This window comes from Martes martes (genome assembly GCF_963455335.1).
Source record: "Martes martes genome assembly, chromosome: 12".
Classification (NCBI taxonomy): Eukaryota; Metazoa; Chordata; class Mammalia; order Carnivora; family Mustelidae; genus Martes; species Martes martes.
Genome location: NC_137900.1, coordinates 40,088,728 through 40,100,086, shown reverse-complemented (window position 1 = coordinate 40,100,086; position 11,359 = coordinate 40,088,728).

The following is an 11,359-nucleotide window of genomic DNA, read 5'->3' as shown; positions in this document are numbered from 1 at the left end:
GTTAAACTCGAACTTTTGGTCATGCATAATCTTCCTGGCATGTTGCAGAAGAAGGGAAATAATTTAAATAGTTTAGACCACTTCCAGAGTGACCAATTTACCAAGAAAGTAGCTTTTCATTTCACTTTACGCCCAATGGTATTTTCTTCATGGAAGAATTTAATCAAAATGGAGCAAAGTAGGGGGTACCTGGATGGCTCAATCAGTTAGGTGTCCACCTTCATCTAAGGTCATAATCTCAAGATCCTGGATTGAGCCCTGCCTTGGGCTACCTGCTCAGTGGGGCATCTGCTTTTCCCCCTTCCTCTGCTCCTCCTCCCTGCTCAAACTCTCTTACCCTCTCTCTCCCAAATGAATACACAATCTTTTAAAAATGAAGCAAATAAGGCGTAAGGGTAATTTATTCAACTTATGAGCCAGATAACACTTGTGATGCAGATTTGCTGTAGCCAGGAAATTTTCAAACATACTGGCTGAAATTTATACATTTACGTAAGACTAATATACTTTCTTTTTTCCCTCTCTTACCCACACTGCCTCCTGCCCAGTACTTTCCAAGGAGACCTTACTATGCCTCCACTATGATACAGTACTATAATTAGAACTTACTTCTGCTTTTAAAAAATTACCTCATTTTGGGGCACCTGGGTGTCTCAGTTGGTTGAGCATCTACTTTCAGCTAAGGTCATGATCCCAGGGTCTTGGAATTGAGCCCCACATTGGGTTCCCTGCTCAGTGAACTGTCTGCTTCTCCCTCTTCCTCCATGCACTCTCTCTCTATCTCAAATAAATAAATAAGTAAAATCTTTAAAAAAATTACCTCACTTGAATGAGGAGAATATTTCGTTTCTTTTCCATCATATTTTGCAGGTAGTTAACACAGTTTATTTAATGTTTTTATCTTTTCTTTATAATAGAAATGTTACATTAGAAATCATTTTCTCTTAAATCACATTTAAATTTTGTTCCAGTGTTTTTAAAACAATGTGAGACCTACTTTTTTTTTTTTAATGACCATTATTGGTTCTTAATTTCAATATAAAATAATATTAATGGGATGTGGGTGGGCATAATCCTTGTTACTAAAACTTTGCCTTTCAAAGCACAAAGTCAAATGTATTCTAGTCTCTTAAAGCACAGATGGGTTAAATAACTTCTTTAAGGACCCACAACCCAACAGGTGGATGACACTCTAGCTGCTCTACATCCTCTCTGGCATCCAGTGCTACTGCATGATACCAACACAACTATTTCTTTCTAGGCAAACAAATCTATGATTCTGGAAACTTTAAAAATTCTATCGATACTTTTGATATAAGGAAGTTCCACAAGACTCTAGGTGTGGACAGTTTTCCATTCTGCTTCATCCTCAACAGGCACATAACTCTATATAGATAAATCTATTCACTTCTCAAAAGTTTTATTATTATTTTTATGTATAATTGCTCTGTCTGGCTCCCTCTTGAGCCACCATTTTCTGTATACTTTCTTTCTTTCTCCCCTCCTCCTCCCCCCCTTCTTCTTCTTCTAGAATGTTTCCTATTTGAATATACAGTATTCTGGACTGATTCCCTCTGTTATTTTTCTGATTATTCCCACCTCTTCATCTCTTTTTTTTTTTCTGTTCTCTGCATTGGAAATTTATTTTAAAATTATGTGCCAGAATTATTTTTATTTTTGTATTTTCTTAAAAAAATGATTCATTAGAGAGACCAGGTATCATTTCTGAGCCTGAGTTCTTGGGTAATACTTAAAATTTCTCTGTGAGCACAGGGATGAGAAGCTAATATGGAACACTATTCCATATGTAGTGCCCAAATTACTTAAATTCATTATTAAGCTACAGCCTCCCCCTGCTGTCTATGCTATCTGATTTAGGCTGTAATCATTCTCAGGGATCTCTCAGTAACAAAAGTCCAACATCTGAGGCTGCCTTATTAAGTATATATTTTAGTTGCAATGTTTTCTATCCTGGCTTTCCCCTTTCCTTTTCTACCTTTTTTTTTTTCCTACCCTGTTATTAAGAAATATATCTGCTGCTGATCCACAATAACCCAAGTCATCTTCAGTTATTACTTCTGTTATATATTTATTCCTCTTTGTATGTAATAAACATAACTTCATTGAGATATTTTGGAAGGGAAGAAATGTAAGTATATAGTCTTCATTTTTTTTTGAGTTATAAATCTGATCCCTGCAAAAAAATTGTTATAAAGTCTATATTTTAAAATTAATTTGAAGTGATAAAACCCTACAGCTTCAAGTTATAAGGATGTATTTGATTCATGAATATTATTAATTTAACCCCAAAGTTTTAATACTATTTCCTTGATCTCTTTTTCCTGTAAGATCTAGCAAATATATAACAGATCTTATTCCCTTTCATAAAATGTCTGTTCTCTCCACTCCTTTTTCTACTATAACTGTTAGAAAGTTAGTATGTCTTCTGTACTTGTTTTTTTGTGACAAGTTCACCGTCCTAGAGTTCTCTGTCACATTTTTTTCATCTTTCATTTCCATAGTGAGCTATATATGCTACCTCAAGCAGTCTTTTAATGGCTTCCATCTTTCCTTCTCTCTTTCATTGATATCCTTGTGATTGAAATATTATCATCCACCTCCAGGGCACTCAAGAGCAGTCACAGTTCTCATTCATCTTGAAACTCCAATAATTGAAGTCCTTTACCTGCTCATATCTTTCTGTTAGATGTAAGATTTGTCTGTTGCAAGAAATTTCCATTTTGTTTCAAGATTACAGATAGGTGTTGAAGTGTATACTACATTGAAGAACAAGCTCTCCTCCCAAGATTGTAAAAATTCCTTTTCTCAACAACTGATGAGCATGCCCTTCAGATTACAAAAGGTGAAAAGCAGATCATCATGAATAAATAATTTGTCTAGTTTGCCCCTCAATAGAAAAGATGACACAAAATTGTAATTGAAGTTTTCATAATGCCTTTGATAGATTTTGTTTTAAGCACAGGAGTATAAACTTCTGAAAAAGGAATGAGAAATCCTTAGATACACTTAATGCATTTATCAAAATTATTTCTCCCTACATTTTCCAGAGGATCCAAAGCTATATTGTTATTTTCTGCCTGAATTTCTTATCTTTCTAAATCATTCTTTCACCATTCCTCTCTTTTGTACTTGTCCTCAAACAGAGAACTGGAAGAATCCCAGACTGGGAATCTCATGTATTTTGGGGAAACATCTGACATATTGTACATTCTTTTAAAACTTTCTAGGGTCATCTCATTTTGATTTAGTAGTATTAGCTACTGTGGAACATACTAGCAATAGGAGTGGCTACTCCTAATGTAAGAATAATTTGTGTATGGATTTTTTTTTTTTTTTACTCTTCTCTTCTCAGGAAGGTGTTGAAAATTGATTAGTATCCCTTCTCAGATTTAAAATGTTTTGAACAAGAGTTCAATCTTCTGGCAAAGATAAGTGAAGATTCCATTGCCTCAGAGGTAAGGAAGTTAAAAGAAAAAAAAAGTTAAATATTTTCTTTATACTTCCATGTTAGAACTTTTTAAAAAAGTTTATGTAACAACTGATAATTGATCTTCTATAGAAAGACTACCTCTTAAGGGATTCTCTAGTGAGATAACAAGTTGTATGATAATTATCTGCATCACTGGATTTTCTTAAAGATAAGAATATTGTAATAAATATTCTAGCAACTGAAAAATAGTGATCAGCAGTGTTACGGAAATTTGGAACACTGCCATTTTTGTGGGGTGACTACTTCTCATTCAAGAACATTTACTAGTAAGTTCATCTGTATTCTGCTGAGTGAAGTAGAAATACTATTGGATGCGAAGAATGGAGACTCATAGTGAAACTCTTTCATACTGACAGGGTGTTTGTGGAAAATGACTGTTAATAATATATCATGTAGTATGATGATGCAAAATTAATTGCTTCACTTAACAGACTTTAAAAATCTTTCTCATCAGATTTCACTGATTCTTTAAAACAAGACAGATCTTCATTCAAAGGTCAGAGCAATTTAAGAGTCTAAAAAGAAAAAAACAAAACAGAACAAAACAAAAACAAAACTGTCCTCCAATGTACCCTCATGCAAGTGTTCCTACAATAGCAGCTCAGAGACTAGCCTTAGAACATAAGGAAATTGTTGGGATTCAGAGTGTGACATTGAGAAAATACACAAGGTTTTCATCAAATGAAAATTTATAACATGAAAACTTAATTAAAATGTTAATATCTATCTTTACAAAATTATGAAGATAACCATATACTTTGATAATATTCATTCAATGTGTACTACAGAAACTTCTGTTAGCAAGTATTTAAACAATAAACTCATGTCTAATTAAATAAACAATTTTTAGCTGCTCTACAGTCCATATCCATTGCATACATTATATCCCATGTTTCCCTGACCCCAGCTTCCCCAGAAAAGGTAAGAGACCAGATCTTTATTTAATAGTAGTTTTTATTGAATTTTGTTTAATAGTCATGGAATACAGTTTCAAATTCCATCTCCAGCTGGTATAACTGTGTGGTCTTAAACAAATAATATAACTTTTACCTCAATTTTCTTATCTTTAAAATAGGAGTAACACATATCTATCTTATAGTTGTTTAAAGAATTAAGTGAGAAAAATCATTATGTGCCTTAATCAACTGACACATCAGAATCACTCATTAAATACTATTATCATTAACATCACCTTCCTCTTATCTGGCACTGTATCTGTGTTAGTAAGATCACATGATGCCTCCCCCAGCTCCTCATATTCTTATTTTCCTGAGACAGATTACACATTCCCTTACACTGCCACAATAGAGATCATGTGAATGTTTTCCTTCTTTCCTTCCTTCCTTCCTTCCTTCCTTCCTTCCTTCCTTCCTTCCTTCTGTCCTTCTCTCCTTTCTTCCCTTCCCTCTCTCTCTCTCCTTTCTTTTCTACCTCTTAAACTGATCTGCAAACCAACAAGTCCCTTCTTTCCTAATTATCGCTGCTGGATATTTTATTTGTTGATAGCTTTTGTTTGCTTTGTCTTTTGTTTTGTTTTGTGACCCAAGTCATTAAGACTCAGAGAGCAGGGTTAACCCACCAATTTCAGTGCTACTGTGGCTGCTCTAAGTGTGTGGCTATCTCTTTCTAAAGCAGTGGGGTCATCCATTTTCTATCTTGTTTTGAGGCCCTGTTATCTCCCCATTATCTTACTCCAAGAAATGTAAAGCATTTCCTATCCACCCACTCTGCCCCTAGCTCTTCCAAACCTAGGACCTCCCTCACTCCTCAAGTTGCCTGCAATTCAGACTGAGATATATTTCCTGAACTAGATTTACATCTATTATCCAAAGTCCTGATTTCCAATACCCAAATAAATATAACATATAACACAATTTAAAACATGGAGTTTAGATCCATTTTAGCAACCATTCTGGTATATTCACAAAGTTTTAGAACTATCACCTATGTATTTTCTTTTATTTTGGATAACCCATGACTTTTTCATTCAGTTTAGACTGTAACTATAAATTATTTCTCTGCTCTTCAAAAATCAGTTATTTTTATTCTTTTTTTCACTGAATATCAAAGGATTATGACTCACCAAAATATATGTAAATGGTTCATCTGTGATCAATTAGTGTCATTTTTCCTCCTCATCCAAGTCATCTTTCATCATCACTCTATCATAGGAAACATATTTCGTGGATATGAAGATGTGAGTCAAGATAACATATACTTTCCTAATCCATATGACTTTTATTTTCAATATGAATTACGAATTGACATGTTTGGCTCATAATTTTTGATAAATATTTACAATTTCTGAAACTCACTGACCCCAGGACCCTGAGATCATGACCTGAGTTGAAGGCAGAAGCTTAACCCACTGAGCCACCCAGGCACCCCTATATCTCATATATATATATATATATATATATATATATATATATATAGTTTTTATTGAAATTCCAGTTAACATACACTATAATAGTTTCAGGTACACAACTGCACAATTTAGTGATTCAACACTTCTATACAACACCCAGTGCATTCTTTAATCTTCATCACCCATCCAACCCAAACCCCCACCTCCTTTCTACAACTATTACTTTGTTCTCTGTAGTTAAGAGTCTGTTTTTTGGATTGCTTCTCTGTTTGTTTGTTTGTTTGTTTGTTTGTTTTCTCTATGATCATTTGTTTTGTTTCTTAAATTTCTTAAATTTCACATGTGAGTGAAATCATATGACATTTGTTTTACTCTGACTGACTTATTTTGCTTAGCATAGTACTTTCTGGCTCCATCCAATTCATATTCAGCCATAAAATGAATGAACTTTTGCCATTTATATATGGCACTTTCATATATATTGATGAAGAAGTGGTATATGAATATTCAATATATACTAATATGTATATATATGCATATATATGTGTTCAAAATATATTCATATATATTCCAAATATATATTTATATATATTCATATATATTCCATCTATACCACTTCTTTATCCATTCATCAATTGATGGGCATTTTAACTCTTTCTGTGATTTGCCTATTGATGATAATACTACTATAAACATCCAGGTTTTTATATTACTTTTAATTTGTAATTTTGTATCCTTTGGGTAAATACCTAGTAGTGCAATTGCTGGATCATAAGGTAGTTCTATTTTTAACTTTTTGAGGAACATCCATATTCTTTTCCACAGTGGCTATACAAGTTTGCATTCCTACCAACAGTATAAGAGGGTTCTTCTCTCTCCATATCCTCACCAACACCTATTGTTTCTTGCGTAATTAATTTTAGCCATTCCGACAAATCTGAGCTGATACCCATTGTAGTTTTGATTTGTATCCCCTTAATGATCAATGATGTTGAATACCTTTCCATGTGTCTGTTGACCATCTATAGGTCTTCTTTGGAAAAATGTCCATTCATGTCTTCTGCCCATTTTTTTAATTGAATTGTTATTTATTTATTTATTTATTTATTTTTTTTTTTGGGTGGGGGTTGAGTTTTATAAGTTCTTAATATATGTTGAATAGTTTCTATGTTTTGTTTAAGTTTTTTAAGTTTATTTTTTGTTTTTTTATTTTTTGTTTTTTTTGTTTTTTTTAGTTTTTTAGGTTTTAAGTTTTTTAAGTTCTTAAATATTTTGAATTTTTTGAATATATATTTTGAATATTTATATATATATATACATACTAATATACATATTAATATGTATGTGTGTGTGTGTGTGTGTGTATAACATACCTATGTTCTCTAGGGAATTATTTTTGGTGTTTTTGTTTTGTTCTTACTCCATAAACTATACCATAAAAAAATTACTATGTTCATAAGTGACTCTGCCAGTACCTTCATGTAAAATCTGCTGGTGCACATGTAAAGGTGTCCTTAGAGTATACATTCAGAGTAGAACTGCTGGATCTTAGAACATGTATATCTTTAACTTTAAAAGCTAATGTGGGTACTAGGTAGGGCACGGATTGCATGGAGCACCGGGTGTGGTGAAAAAACAATGAATACTGTTACGCTGAAAAGAAATAAAACATTAAAAAAAAAAAAAAGCTAATGTCAAACTGTTTTGTGCAGGGCTTACACCCAACAACAATGGAGTATGCATTCATGCTAATATCTGATACTGTCAAAGTTTTCACTTCTTAAAATTCTCTCATTAGGTCCAAAGTGGCTTATTTCAGTTTTTTTTTTTTTTTTAATTTCTTTTCAGTGTAACAGTATCCATTGTTTTTGCACCACACCCAGTGCTCCACGCAATACCATGCAATACGTGTCCTCCTTAATACCCATCACCTGGCTCCCCCAACCTCCCAACCCCCCCCCTTCCAAATCCTTAGGTTGTTTTTCACAGTCTTTTAATTACAATTCTGAAACAGCTGTTAAGGTTGAGCATCTTTTTCCTATTTTTATTGATAATTCCTATTTCTTCTTCTGGGAGGTTGGTTTTGGCCATTTTACTTTGATCATTTTGCTCCACAGTTATTTTGAAATACTAAATCACTGGATGGAAATTATTTATAGGTTATATATGGTGAAATTCTTTTCTCAGTAGTGTGTATTTTGACTTTCTTTCAGGTGACTACTGATGAACAAAATTTCTTAAGGTAGTTTGGTTTATTGATTTCTTAATTTTTTGATCTAACAGTAGTTTATGCTCTTGTATTTTCTTTAAAATTCCTTCCATGTTGCTGGTTCATAAAAATTTTCCTTTTTAACTTCCAAAAACATTAAGGTTCTGTTTTTCGCATTAGTTCAAGATATAAAGGTGTGACCAACTTTGCTTTCATGTTCCTCTCTGCAGGACTACATTTTAGATGGGCTTCTTCCTGATGGATAGCCCCTCACGTGCCTTTTTAAAAAGCATTTACTTTAAAAAATGTGTCATAGTAAGTTCTTTATCTGCCCCATTAGAGATGTAAAACTGTTTTACAGGCCCCTGCCAGTTTTACCACTCAGAAACACTTTTCTCAAGGGCCTCAGAAATATCTCTTTCAAATATAATCATCAAGGATAACCTCTAGGTTTTTGTGACGGGGTAGGAACTTAACTGCAGCTGGCAAGTTGCCCCATATTGTAACACTACCTCTTATCATGAAAGTATGAGGAAGTTTAGTTTTCCTTTAAATGTAGTTACTTAGCAAACACAGGTGGTCCATGTTCTTTCCCTCACCCCAACTCCTAAAACTCAACAGTGTTTCTTTTGTTTCATCAGAGCTAAATTCATCATTCTGATCTCTCTCTCTCTCCCACTGAAATAATTGTGAATAAAGTCTTCCTTAAGTGTTCAGCTTTGGTGGAATTTTCATTTTGACATTAGTTCTTACTCTAAAAAAAATAAGCTATTTTAAAAAAATAACCTATTTTCTATTAAGCTATTTTGAATATATTTTGTCTACTCTTTGCTGTTTTGAGTTTCACTATTTTGAGTGAAGCAGAATCATTATTATTACTTTATTTCTCTTACTTTAATTCATTGGGTTTCTGAAATTTAAGAATTACTGGCTTTCCTTAGTTTTGGGAAATTCTCGGCCATTATCTCGTGGAATATTTATTTTCCATTCTCACTTTTACTCCATAACTCTGATTTTAGACACTCTAAATCTTTGTTGTCTTCCATCTTCTTGTTTTGCCATTTATTAATTCTCCTTTCAGTCATGTCAAAACTCTAAATAAGTTAATTAATTTTTAATTAAGAAATTTATAGTCCTGTTTTATTATTTTGTAAATTTCTTTATTAATATTTTATAGTCTCTTTCTCTTCACTTGTATTTCAAGCCCTACTTTTATTTAATTTATTAATTTATTTAATAAATAAAATAAAATAAAATAAATTTATTAGTTTATTTAATTTATTTAATATTTGACCAATACTTTCTATTTTATGTCTTATAATTCAAATATCTAATATCTTGTTGATCTGGTACTGTTTCAGTCATTCTACAGTAGTCTTTATTTTCCTGTTTGGATTTTTAGAAGGTAATTTTGTATTTTTTGTGGGGGTTGGGAAGATGTATTAAACTTTGGCAAAATGAGATTTCCTGACAATATTAAATTTAGCTTGTGCTTGCTACTTGCAAGAGTACTACTCCCAATTCTAATTTGAAATGGGATTTTGGCTTTAGATATTTTTGAGGCATTCATAATACCAAGTTACTATGAATTGAGACTACTAATATGTGCATGCATTCATATGATGAGTATGTATTTCTAGAAGACTATATATGGATCATATCTGTCCTCTTAACCATAGCTCTAGAAGTGCAACTATAATTGTTCTTTCCTCATAGTAAGGGGTAAGTGGTTATTTTATGTAAAATTACTCTCAACTGAATGCATGGCCCATTGGAGACTCAACTTCACACACATGTTTCCCAGCTGGACTTGCTAAATAGTTTAAGTGGGATCAAGGCAATATTTCTCTCTACTTTGGTCTTTAATGTATGACAATTTAAAGTCATATTTACTAGGGTTAGGCAAATATGTTACAAATGAAAAATGGTTTCAGTGCTCTGATTAAATACCTAGATTCTTGCCTTTTTTTTTTTTTAGTTTTTATTTTTTTTAGTCAGAATTTCTATCTTGCCAGAACACACACACTTGAAGCATTACTGTTGTTTCCTTTTTTTCATTTCGCTTGATCCATCATCCTTAGTTGATTTCATTGACAGTGAAAATAGCGATTGTTTTCACTAATAGCTATCTAGTTTGCTGGAAAGTTACATTAGCATGATTATATTTAAAACAAAAAAACTGATATGAGTGAAGAAATAAGGTTGAAAGACAACTTGTGCCAATTATACCACTTGCATATTTTTAAAAACATAGAAAGCTATAGTTCACATTGTTTATAGATACACATATCTACGTGAAAGTGTATTTTAAATGCATAATTGGCAAAATGAGATAAATAGCAAGCTCAAGGTACTTCAGAGGAAGGTATCTGAGAATGATATAGGGCACTGATAAGGAAAATGAGTGCATTTATTCATTGATTTTTAAAACATAGTTATTTTATCGACTATAAAATAGTTTTTAATATCATTATTTCATTAAAATGCCTTAAGCATCAAGAAAAATAGGAAGTACTTTTAAATAGTATCCACAGTAAAGTGAAAACCAGAGTATTGAATCAGATGATTATAGAATTATAACTTAACTAAAATTTATCACTTTGCATTTAATATATTATACACTACCTTAAAAATAACCTTTGAATAAGGTCTTTTCAGTGCATATTTAGTGTTGTCAATGCTAACACTGATGTTTATTTTTCTTTGTTTCTTATAATGAACAATAAATTTGTTATATTAAAAAGCATATAATTCATATTTCTCAGTAAACTAGTAGCAAATATTTTGATTTTTTTAAACAAGTTCTATTTTTTCATCCAATTTGTGATAATTAGCTAAGACTTGACCTTATAATTTTGAGAACATTATAAAATCCTATACTCTATGAACTTACAATTTGTTTATCCATGACATTCTTCATATACCAGATACCTGCTATAAGTGCAAAGTACAGAGATGAGCTTTTAACAACTCCTCAATTTGTATTCTCTTTTTTAAAACTTTGCTTTATTTTCAAACTATTTTACTTCTACCTTTTAAATTTTTTTTTCCCCCATTGGAAAAAATCAGCATTCAAAGGCTCAAGTTCCTTCAATAAACCAAGTCATGTTCTGATACAAAAGGTAATGTTGGAATTTGTTTATGCATTGAATAAATTATGCATTATTTTAACACCCTAAAAATTAGTAAGGTGACACTTTTAGGTCTATGTAGCAATTACTTCCAAAAATGTAAGTTCTATTTAATGGCAACAGGGATTATAGCCATAAAG